Raw genomic sequence first — 13,356 nt, forward strand, 5'->3', positions numbered from 1 at the left:
GGAAGGGGCAAGGGCTGTGTCCCACCCCAGGCCACTGGCATCTCCACGGCTTGGGGTAGGGGTGTTAGGCGGCTGGAGTTTGCTAACCCTACCCCTCTCCAAACCTTAGTTCTCCTCCGTCCAGTGATTAGCCAGGTTGGACTACCAGGCCCTGTTGGTGACCCCATCTGACCCAAAGTGAGTAGTTGCCATAAGGTATCATATTCTAGCCATGGTGTGGGCTGCAGACCCCTTGGAGATGCTGGGATCACCGCGGGCTGGTCCTTGCCAAAAAAAACCAAACAAAAACAAAAAAACCCCAAACAAACAAATGAAAAAACCCTTTTTGAGCCACAGAAATCAACCCAAGATGATGTGCATTGATGCTACCGCCCCAAATACACTTTGTCTCCTGAAGGCAACTGACTCCCGAGACAAACAGCCCCTGCACCCCACAATCATTCTGGTCCATCTGCCAAGACCCCTAGCTTGGCCTCAAACCCACTGGGGCTGTTCAGTGGAAGGCCTGCCCCTGCAGCGGTGCTGGGCCACCGGACCCCGGCTGCCTGTCTCTGGTCGTCCTGCACACACTCCTGGAGGCCTCACCACACGCGGGGAGGCCCAGTCCCTACTGGCCAGGGTCCGAGTCAGTTACAAGGCCGTCTGTTGGGATGGGCGGAGTGGGCCCGGGCCGGCAGGGGCTGCACGGGAGTCACCGAGTCATCGAGAGTGGCTCCCGAGGCCCACGGAGCTTTCCAGACCGGTGCAGAGGACTCCAGGCTGGCTCAGCGGATGCCCCTGCACACCAGGCCCGGGGAAGTGGGGAAGAAGCGGCGTCAGAAGCCCGCGCCATGAGGGACAGGACCCGAGGAGGGCCCGGGGCTGCACGTGGCGACTTTGCGGTGCTGCAGGTGCTCCGGCCTCGGCGCCGTCCGGGCCAGGCTCTGGCCTGTCCCCGCTGGGCGGACACCCCAGCCGGGCGTGGGTGCACCCTGGCCCCAGAGCCACGGGGAGGCCCGGCGGTCAGGAGGGAGCCTTACGGACCTTGAACAGCCTTTGTGTCGCAGACTGAGAGGAGGCCTTGGCTTCCGGCGTCTCCCGGGGTCTCCCGGCGTCTCCTGGGGTCTCCCGGGGTCGTGCTCACTGTCCCCAGCTGCTGCCGGTTCGCCTCCTTGAGCATCGGGGCGGGATCCCGGCCCAGGCGGCAGCCGCTCCCGCGCAGGTTCACGCGCGCTCCGTGTTCAGAGCATTTGAGACGTCTTCGAGTGGTGTGACTTCTCTGGCAAAGGCGATCTCAAGCCCGGGAAGTGGCCAGCGGAGCCCGTGTTGATCTCTCTTCTTGGAAAACCCCCGTTCTTCATAATTCAAAAAGAGTCATGTACCACAGTGTTCATTGCAGCTGTATTTACAATAGCCAGGACATGGAAGCAACCTAAGTGTCCATCATTGGATGAATGGATAAAGAAGATGTGGCACATATATACAATGGAATATTACTCAGCCATAAAAAGAAACGAAATTGAGTTACTTGTAGTGAGGTGGATGGACCTAGAGTCTGTCATACAGAGTGAAGTAAGTCAGAAAGAGAAAAACAAATACTGTATGATAACACATATATATGGAATCTAAAAAAAAAAAAAGGTTCTGAAGAACCTAGGGGCAGGACAGGAATAAAAATGCAGACGTAGAGAATGGACTTGAGGACACAGGGAGGGGGAAGGGTAAGCTGGGACGAAGTGAGAGAGTGGCATGGACATATATACACTACCAAATGTAAAATAGATAGCTAGTGGGAAGCAGCCTCATAGCACAGGGAGATCAGCTCGGTGCTTTGTGACCACCTAGAGGCGTGGGATAGGGAGGCTGGGAGGGACACGCAAGAGGGAGGAGATATGGGGATATATGTATATGTATATCTGATTCACTTTGTTATACAGGAGAAACTAACACACTATTGTAAGGCAGTTATACTCCAATAAAGAGGTTAAAAAAAAAAAAAAGCAACCGGGTTCTTGTCTCAGGTAGGCATGTGCGCATGGGAGGGGTGTGGGCAGCAGCGTGCCAGGGCATCTCGCCCTCCTGAGTTTCTCCAGTTGTGTAAGGCAATGACAGGATGAGGGATACAGCCATAGCTCTCGATTCATTCTGTTTATCTGTGTAAAAATACAATTTGAAGTCCATGGACTATTTTATTCTTTTGAGGAAAAGAGACATGTCAATTGTTTTTGGAGAATATTTTAGGCCACGCAACAAGGCTGAACGTTACAGAATCTAGCCTTTTGTGAAGAGATCAGACTTATGTTTTTTTTTAAAAAAAAAACTTTGCCAGCTTCATATTCTAATTGGTCAGACATTTTCATACAGGATTGGGCTGTTTCATTTTGGAATGGAAAATGATATACACCCTCCCCCAATTGTTTCCCTGAACCTTCATCATAACATATTATTTATGACATGGGTGGGAAATGAATCCATCCTCTTTCAAAAAGTTCGGAATGCTTTAGGATAAAATGTCAAGGATGGAGCTATTCCTTTTGGAAGAAAATCTGGAAGAATATTAAGAAGTTAGCCAATTCTTTTTCCTGAATTCGTTTTTCATAAATTCAAGTATAATTTGAATTATAAAAATATGAGTAATATACCAAATGAATTAAAAATCAAACAAAACATTGGGAAAGGGGCTCCCCTGGTGGCGCTAGTGGTTGAGAATCTGCCTGCCAATGCAGGGGACACGGGTTCGAGCCCGGGTCTGGGAAGATCCCACATGCCGCGGAGCAACTGGGCCCGTGAGCCACAACTACTGAGCCTGCGCGTCTGGATCCTGTGCTCCGCCACAAAAGAGGCCGCGACAGTGAGAGGCCTGCGCACCGCGATGAAGAGTGGCCCCTGCTCGCCGCAACTACAGAAAGCTCTCGCACAGTAAACGAAGACCCAACACAGCCAAAAATAAATTAATTAATTAATTTAAAAAAAAAAAAACATTGGGAAAGTATTTGACACAAATTTAATAGCGCAAGTGTGAATTTTCTCAAAATGGAAGAACTCACAAACATTGAAATTTTGCTTTAATCTTGCATTTAGTTCTTTGTAAAATAATAAATCACATAATTGGATCCAGTAGTCGATTTTTTCCCCCAGTATCAGATGTTGTTTTAGATGATTAAACTCAGATGAACTAAGACCTGGAGGGCTTTATTTACCATCACCGGGTTAGTTAGTGGCCATTTAGAGTGACCTCAAAAGCGTGGCTATGTGATGTCATTGCCATCTGAGCTTTGTAACTCTGCCCGCAACCAACTGCAAGGGATACTTTTTTGTGTCCACTTGGCTGGGCTAAGGGATGCCCAGAAAGATAGCTGGCAAAACGTTATTTCTAGGGATGTCTGTGGGAGAGATTAGCATTTGAATCAGTAGACTGAGCAATGCAGATGGGCACCGTCCAGTTGTTAAGGGCCTGAACAGAACACAAAGGCGAGGAAGGGTGAATTCGCACTCTCTGCTTGAGCTGGGACGTCCATCTCCTTCTGCCCTTGGATGTCAGTTCTCCTGGTTCTCAGGCCCTTGGAGTCGGACTGAGTTACAGCGTAGTTACTGTACAGTAACTACTGTGTAGTTACTGAGTAACTCGTGGGCTTTCCTGGGTCTCCAGCTTACAGACAGCAGGTCGTGGGACCTCTTGGCCTCTGTAGCCGCGTGAGCCACTTCCCGTAATAACTCTCCTCTTGCGTATATATCTGTACAGACCTGTTAGGTCTCTTTCTCTGGAGAACCCTGACGAATACATTGACAGCCCTCTCCTGCTTATGGTCCTGTCATCATCCCTTATGCAAATGAGGACCCTCAACTTGCCCCTTCTTTTACAATACAGCGACAGTGAGGCCCAACAGCAGTTTAGGAGGGTCTGTGTGAATGAATTTATGAGGCCAGGATGACTGGAAAATATCAGAATGCCGGCTGTGGGTACTGGCTAGATATGAGAAAGGGGGGGACAATTGAAAACATTGAGACCATGGAAAAGAAATGCGGGAGTTCATAATTTTGACCATACCTAGCCTCATACTATTGACTTAAATGACAAGTCATGTGTGAAGTGTAAAATTTCTCAGGAAGGAAAAAGCTAGAGATAATCATTTTTGTTTGTTCTCGGAAAAGTCAAAAATGTGACCGAATGAGGCAGATTAATTACAATATTTTTCAACCCACTCTTAATTGAAAATGACGGCTCCTTGCTGTGGTAGGGTGAGCTATCCATTTAATAAGTGGGAGGATTAGGGCAGCTTGCTTTCAGTGTGGTATTCCTAGTTAACAAATTAGGAGATTCTGAACATATTAACACTTGAACTTTATCCTCATGAATCTTCAGGTAGTTGCCAAATGTTACTAAGAACTTACAAATGAATAAAGAATTCTCAGCTTGTTGTCTTGGAAAATTTTATTTTAATGAATAGACACAGCTCAGAATGTCTATTATCAGCATACAGACACTGCCAAGTTCTTTTCTTGAAAATGCCATCATTTACAAAAGTTTAGTACTTTAATAAGAAAATTCCATGTTAAATCTTCATCCACATGAATAACTCACCAGATCTATTAGCACCAGCAAGGCCATGAAGAAATGCAGCAAGTAAGAGTTGCAAGCTTTTTCTTCTTTTCGTTCTTTGGGAAAACTTTATGAAAAATACATTAAAAATAAACTGTAACACATCCGTGCGGCACTTTTTAGTAACCCCCTGTTTGTATTCTATTACATCACTTAATCCTTATGACAGCACCGTATGTTTTGGAGGGCGAGAGTTTATACCGTTTTACAAGTGAGGAAACGTGGATTCAAAAGCTTAAATGACCTGATTCAGGGCATACAGGCAGTTAAGTGAAAATTCAGGGTCTGAATCAAGGTTTTTATAGATCCTGGCTCAGCATCCTCTCCATAACACTATAGTGATGCTTTTCCACTTTGAACCATAAACTCTATTTATTTCTTTTTACAAAATATTCATAGTGTTGGAATGCCCATCGCTGCTGGGGATATATGTTGCTGCTTATATTTGGACCATAGACCTTGTGAAACCATAAACCAGGTGCATTATTTTGTTATCCCTCCCTGTGCTCCAGGCAGTAATCAATCACTGTGGGTTAGTAGTAATGCTGATCTCACCTGGGATGTTTTTTACTGTGAGTCTGTGAAGAAACTGAAATGGTAAAAAAAAAAAAAAAATGTTACAGGCCGGTAAGGTTTTATTTCAACTACAAGGCTGCTGTAAAAATTGCACTTTGGTTTCCGGTGCTTCCCTTTCCTAGGAATGAGCAACTTACGTGCATTCAGTTTTTGTAGGAGTGACTGCTTCCCTTCGAAAACAGCCCAGTCTTTTCATGTTAGCACTCAGTTTGGGGACTGGTGTTAACTCTTTCGCCGGCAGCACACCAAGACAGAAGGAAAACAAGGGTTCCCTGGGCTGAAGGTGTAGGGGGGTCTGCCGCATCTGGGTCTGGCCAAGCCTCATGCTAGGCAAGGCCAAGTTTACCTTCTAATCACACCATAAACTAAAATACGATCAGCCAGAGGAATAGGGTTCTCCCAAGGCCTTCAAACTGTTCCTTGACACACAGTGTGGATGTCTGACACTCTGCCCTGTTGGTAATTCGTTCTATAGCTAACGAAGTTGAGTTGCTAGCGGCATCCATGCACTTGGTGACTTGGCCTGAGGCAGGGCGTCGCCTCTTTATTATTTTCTGATGTGACTCATCAGGGAGGGGAAGAAACACTTTGCCTCTGTCCTCCTAGCTTTGATAACTGGGTCTTTGGAATAAACTAACAGCGGGCAGATTAACATGAGAAAAGGTACCGACATTTATTCATTTTTAATATTAAATACGTGGGGAAAGCACAGGGGGGAAAGAAAAGTGAATATCCAAAAAAGAATTGCGATTTGAGAGCATATATACCGTCTATTATGGGAAGGAAGAGGGGCCGTTTAGTCACTTAGGGGGGAGTAAATGATTTTTAGGCGGGATGAACGGGCTTGTTCTTGCCGGGAGGGAATTTTTGACAACCGAGTTCCTCTTGGGGATCTGTTTCTAGGCAGAGGAGGGGAGTTCAGAGAAAGCCCCGCCCAGCACTGGCGGTTTTTCACGTGCCTTCGGCTCAAAATAATCAATATACCCGAGGGGCATATTTGGGGGTGGCGTGTCCTGAACACTCACGGCAGGGATTCGCACACTCTTTGCACTCAGTTCGGCGTCCTGGGATGCTCGGGGGAAAGTTGTGTCTTCAGATCCGGCAGCTCAGACCCAGGGTGGTGCGACTGGAGGGTAAGAGGCACTATTGGCAAATTGGTTCTTAAAATATTTTTAGGAACGGACGTTATACCAGCATGTAGGACTCATTACTGATGTCGAGTGTTAGGATACGCTAGAACCTATTTTAGAGGAAGCTGTTTCCTGATACTGATACTGTTTCCTGATACTACTTTTAGTGGGGCTCGTATCTTTCTTAAGATCTCTTTTTATTTTTCTGATTATAAACTGAATATATGCTTTTTATAGAGTACTTGAAAAATACAGGTAAGTATAACAAAGAAAACAAAAATCATCCATTAATTCCACACAAAAAATGTTCACTGTTAATGTTTCGGAAGTATTGTGTTTATTACTTTTGAAACACATATGCATATGTAATATAATATTTCAGACGTACCACATATAGAGATTTTAGATTTTGCTTCTTATTAAACAACTTCACTGAGATATGATGTATACACTGTAGTATCCACCCATTGTAAATGTACAACACAATTAAAAGTAAGTGTGTAAACTTGTGCAACCATCACAACTGCTCATTTGCAGTTAATTCTTTTCCCCATTGCCACTCAATCTAGGCAGCCACTGATGTGCTCTCAGTCTTTACAAATTTGCCTTTTCTGGACATTTCAGATAAATGGACTCACACAATATCTAGCCTTTCGTGTCTGGCTTCATCATTTGGCGTACGTTTTTGTTGTAGTGTGTTGTAGCCGGTCTCAATAGCTCGTTCATCTTAATCGCAGAATAATAGTCCATGGTATGAATCTGCCACTTTTTGTTTATCCATTCACCTGCTTTCGGTTATTATGAATACTGTTGCCACGAACACTCACACACACGGTTGCATTTCTATTGGGTAATATCCTAGAAGTTGAACTCTTGGGCTGTACAGTACATTTATGTTTAGCTTTTTAAGAAATTCCCAGGCTGTTTTCCAAACTGGCTGTGCCATTTCACATCCCCAGAGGCAACATGTGAGGGTTCAAGTTCGTGCCTATCCTTGCTGACACTTGTCATCGTCTCTCTTATCGACAGTAGCCATCCTCGAGTGTACTGGTTCTCACTGGGGTTTTAATTTGGATTTCCTTAGTGACGAGCACATGCAGCAGCTTTTCATGTGCTCACTAACTGTTTGTGTAGCTTCCACACTGAGATGTTTGTTCACATCTTTTGCCCATTTGAAAAAGTGAATTGTCTTCTTACTATTGAGTTATGAGTTCTTTATTCTGAATGCAATTCCTGATTTGCAAGAGTTTTTCCCCAGTTTATGGCTTGGCTTTTCTTTTTTTTTTTTTTTGCTGTACACGGGCCTCTCACTGCTGTGGCCTCTCCCGCTGTGGAGCACAGGCTCCGGACGCGCAGGCTCAGCGGCCATGGCTCACGGGCCCAGCCGCTCCACGGCATGTGGGATCTTCCTGGACCGGGGCACAAACCCGTGTCCCCTGCATCGGCAGGCGGACTCTCAACCACTGCGCCACCAGGGAAGCCCGGCTTTTTTTTTTTTTTTTTTTTTTTTTTTTTTACTGCAACAGTTTTTAATTTTGATGAAGTACAATTTATTAATTTTTTCTTTTATGGGTTATGCTTTTGATGTTGTATTTGAGAGCTTTTTGCCCACCCCAGGATCACTACAATTATCTCTTTTGTTTTCTTGTAGAAGTTTGATAGTTTTACCTCTTATAGTTAGATGTATAATCCAGCTTGAATTAATTTTTATGTTTGGTGTATGATAAGGGTTTCAGTTTTTTGTTTTTTGTGTGTGTGGCTATTCAGTTGTCCCAGCACCATTTGTTGAAGCGCCTGGGCATATTTGTCAAAATTCGATTGACCATGAATGTAAAGGTTTATTTGGGGACTTTCAGTTCTGTTCCATGGATCTGTGTGCCTGTCCTTATGCCAGGACCACCCTGTCTTCTTTACTTGTTTACTTGTCTTGATGACTTTACAGTCATCGTGGAATTGGATAGTATAAGTCCTCCAACTGTGTTGTTCTTTTTCAGAATTGTTTTGGCTGTTTTAGGTCCTTTGCATTATAAGAACATACACTTAGGATCAGCCTGTGAATTTCTACCACAAAGCCCGCTTTGATTTCGAGAGGGATTTCATTGAATTTACGTATTTATTTTATCAGAGCATTTTCCCATGCTTCTATAATTCCTATACTTCTGGCTGGCATAGTTATGGAGGATTTTCTGGGGGGAAGAAGGGAGTTGGGCTAGATTACCTTTCAGTTTCCCTTTTCATCTTCGAATTCACTCAGTTTTTGCTACCTGTATTTGCAAGAGATATATGGGTCTTTACAATGGAGAAACTGGTGACTATGAACTCGTCAGTTGTTAGGATCTTACAGAGTTCTCCCTGGCAGGTCCTAGGGTCACCTGGAGGAGAATGGGTGGCCGAGGCAGTCCTGGAGGCTGGCGATCACGTTGATGTGTCCTTCAGTACCGGCGTGATCACTCCTTAATGCCACCAACAGTGTAGGTTACCAGAGATAACTCTCAAGATGACACAGAGAAGCTCCATATTACTCAGCGGGCCAGGCAGGAAGCAGGTGCTGTCAGGAAGGCATCTGCCAGAACTCGGGGGAAAGAGCATCCCTGCCATTTCCTGACATCAAGATCTGTGGGAGGCATCGCCCAGCCCGGCGCTGATGGGATCCACGCACACAGCACAGGAACGGCCCTCTGGCTTCTCCCAGATCAAATGGTCCACGGTAGGGTTTACAGTCCTCATGGCTGATGTTATAAGGTTAGAGGCAGTGACCTTGGGAGAGTTTACACTCCATTGAATTTTTATTGTTTTACGAAATGGGCCTTGTTTTCTGCCAGTCGACAAAGCAGTGGGCATCCTGGTGTATAATGGACGTGGATAGACTATCACTGTTTGTTACAGCCGTTTAACTGCAGGGCAGTCTTATTAGTGGGGATTTCAGAACCACAGGACTCTTGCCAGCCTCAGGGCTAATTCTTTATCCAAGTCAGCGTTAACGCTGTTACATATAACAGGTTATGACTGCTTCAGAAGGAGAGGAAAGTTCAGCGTCCCTGAGGTTTAAAACATACCAGAAAGGAAAGGAGCTGAGAGAACCAAGATCTGAGCAGTCGGGAAGTTCGGGGCAGCCGTGTCTGAGATGTAAGCCAAGCAATCAGATGTTCCAGGACGCAGTGGCCCAGCCAACGTAGAAGGTAAAAGAAATATTAGTGAAGAAATCAGCTGAATGACAGAGGAGAAGCGCAATGACTAAGGCAAAAATCATCATTCGTTTAGGGATGGAAAAATGATCGATCATTTTCCCTGCATGTTATGAAAAAAATACAAACCATCCTAAATCCCTCCAATTCCCAATTACCTATCCAAATTGAGCAGAAGTCCTATGGAAGCTTATATGAAAGAGCAGGTTATAAAAGGGATCCTAGCTTGGCTTCGGAAGGCCAAGAAAACGTCCTCATTATACTGGTGTGGTGTGATCTGACAGTGATGCTGCATTCTGGGTCATGGGCGGTTAATGCAGAGATGTCGGGGAGAAGGGGAGAGTCCCAGGCCGCCGTGAGTACAGGAAACAGGGAACAAGAAACCTTTCTCAGAGGTGACATGTGGCATCAAATAATACTGTGGGTGAAGAAGTTTCGTAGTGGGAATAGACTGCAGGTGTGTGTGTGTGTGTGTGTGTGTGAGAGAGAGAAAGAGAGAGAGAGAGAGAGAGAAGAGAGAGAGAGAGAGAGAGAGGGAGAGAGTGGGATCTCCAGTTATTCTATTTTTTTTTTTTATTTTTTTCTGCAGTAAGCGGACCTCTCACCGCAGTGGCCTCTCCCGTTGCGGAGCACAGGCTCCGGACGCGCAGGCTCAGCGGCCATAGCTCACGGGCCCAGCCGCTCCGCGGCATGTGGGATCCTCCCGGGGCGCGAACCCGTGTCCCCTGCATCGGCAGGCGGACTCTCAACCACTGCGCCACCAGGGAAGCCCTCCAGTTATTCTTTGTGCTTATATCTAAGTCAGGTGGTGCTGTTTCTCCTTGCTCTGCTTTTTGCTTCTTCCATAGCACTTATCACCTTCAAGTATGTTACTATTTACTTATTTATTATGTTTGTTGCCTGTCTCCTCCCCATTAGAATGTAGAGGGCAGGAGTCCTGCTTTGTTTTATTCGCTGATGTATCCCAAGCCCCCAGAACAGTGCCTGGTGCATGGCACCCAATACATGATTGATTGAATGAATAAAGACCCGAAAGGGAGGAAAAGGAGGATTCTTAGCCAAATAGGGAAGTAAAGAGTTATAACTTCTTACTGCAGGAAGGAAGATGGTAGCACAGAAAGAGAGTGGAAGTTGTTCCAGATCTCTGCTCAATCTGGTTCTCGTCTGCTTCAGTCCAGAGAGAAGCATCTCCCTCAACAGTGGGTTTTAATGGTTCAACTGCAACAGCACAGAGAGGGAACAAGTCCTGTGCAATCCCATAATTTGATGAGCGGTCCTCTGTTGTTTGTTTCAGAAGTAATCTACCCATCCATTAAAATACGTTGCCAATACTCAATCACAATGTTAACTTGAAGCATAGTATTTGTCCTTATTTTCAAACCACTCCATTTTAAAGAAGTTCAGTTTGCCAGGTCTATATTTAAAATCCATAGGCTTTAACTAATTTAAGCAAAGGTACAAAAAGTGACAAGTGCAAAATAAGTTTACCTACCAAAAGGGGATATTCCTGGCAAGCTCTAACAGTACAAGTGGGTTTGTTAATAATAGATTCATTTACTGAGAAACTCAGCATCAGAGAGGCCTAATTTCCTCAGTCACACAGTTACTAATTGGTTACAATCAGTGTTTTTTCCGAAGAAGTTTGAATCACAGGAGCAGTGTTCAAATCCCATCGAATGTGCAAATGAAAGGGGCCTTGAGGACACCTGATGTAATTTCCTCCGTTTACGAATTAAGACACAAGCTCAGTGTATTAGTCTGGGGTCTGTAGAATAGAACAAATAGGAGATATATATATATATATATATAATATATTTCTTATGATAATTTATTATATGTTTATTATAACAAATAATTTGATATTTATTTTCATAGACTACAACCTATTTATTATTCTATGAACTTATTCTTATAATATATGCATATTTATTTATTATAAATTATATATTTTATATTTATATATTGTTATAGTTATATATTTATACATAAGGCAAGCTGGAGACAGATGGTATAACTCCAGTCCAAGTCCAAAGGCCTGAGAACCAGAAGAGCTGCTGATGTAAGTTCCAGGTCCAGTGTGAGTCCTGAGGCAGCAGAGGACCAATGTCCCAGCTCAGAATCTGTCCGCCAGAGAGCGTGGATTCTCCCTTTCCTCAGCCTTTTTGTTCGGTCCAGACCCTCAGTGGATTGGATCAGCCCCACTCATGTTGGGAGGGGCAGTCTGCTTTATCGAGTCTCATTCAAATCTCATTTCATCTAGAAAAACACCCTCATAGCCACACCCAGTATATTGTTTAGTCAAATATCTGGGTGCCCTGTGACCCAGTCAGGTTGACACAGAAAATTAATCATCACACTCTGCACAGGCTCCACTGGGAGTCAGGCCAGAGCTGCCAGGACCCCGACATGGACGGAATTCCCAGTTTCCTGTGCTTCCCTCTTCACATCCTTACACCTTCAGATCAACGCACATTTCCTACATAATTCCATAATTTCCTAATAATTCTCATACATCTACTTAGTTCTCATTTATGCATATTAAAATCATTAATTTCTAACAAATTTCTTCAGTGCCTTGTATATAATTTTCCTCAACTGCTTAGCAGAAAGTTATTTAATCTACATATTTAGAGGAATACTGTCACTACAAGTTAGATTTTTTTCCCCATAGAAGTGAATGGTTCATTACTGAAATTAAGGTTCCTTATCATTGCACTGTCCCTCTGTGGATATGATGGGAAGATGGTACAGGTGTTATGGAGGGTGTTTGACCTGAGACAGTTTAGAAAGGGGCCATGAAATATTTTCTTGATTGAGACGAGGCACAAAATAGAATGTTTTCTGTTGCTTTCATCTTGTTTTCCCTCATGAGAAAGGAATTTTTTTGATCTTTCCATTAGTATAACTTATGTAAATCGTCTCCATAAAGATATTAAAAATACCTGCTGAGTGTTCTAGAAATCAGAAGAATCAGAGTAGTACATCAAAGCAGATTGGAAAAATGGGCGCGATGTGTGGCACTAGACAGCTTGTGTGAAGGGGAGAAGGTGGGCAGAAGAAGGTCGCCCACTGTGACAAAATGGAGTTTATTGATCCTTCATTGAGGACTGCTCTGGGCCAGAGACCGTACGGGAGGCATTTGGCCTGAGACTGGGAAATGTGCTGTGAACTTGCCCGAGTCACGTGAGTCCCAGGAGGCTGAAAACATCTCCCAGGGTTTTCTGCTGCAGCTCATTCTGGGAACCACCGTTTCAGCTGAGCAAACGAAAGGTGATAAGTATCACCTGGGTGTTTGTTACACATTCAGATTCCTGGCCCTGCTCTCTTGACATTCTGGTTCAGTAGGTTTGGAAAGAAGTCCAGGAGTTGGTGTTTTTTGTTTGTTTATTTGTTTTTGTTTTTTTAATTTTTTATTGGAGTGCCGTTGATGTACAATGTTGTGTTAGTTTCAGGTGCACAGCAAAGTGATTCAGTTATACATATACATATATCATCAACTCTTTTTCTTTTTTTTTAGATTCTTTTCCCATAGAGGTCATTACAGAGTATTGAGTAGAGTTCCATGTGCTGTATAGTAGGTCACTGTTAGTTATCTATTTTATACGTCAGTCCCAATCTCCCAATTAAAGAATCCCAAGTGTTGCTAAGGCAGGTCGACAGTGAACTGCCTTTGTGAAACAGTGCCCTGTGCTCTGCCCTCATCTCGGGTCTCAGCTACCCCAGGCTTCTGGGAGCTGCATCCACCACTGCCCTTCACCTGTTTCCAGAGCACAGAGGTACATAAAGAAGTGTATCAGTGAATCCACCCTGGCTTTCGGGAAAGTGAGGAAATATTAGGACACATGCAGACTCAGGAGTTAAAGACAACCCCCCGCCCCGCAACATG

The sequence above is a fragment of the Grampus griseus genome, assembly GCF_964374135.1.
Source record: "Grampus griseus genome assembly, chromosome: 12".
In the NCBI taxonomy this organism is placed as follows: domain Eukaryota; kingdom Metazoa; phylum Chordata; class Mammalia; order Artiodactyla; family Delphinidae; genus Grampus; species Grampus griseus.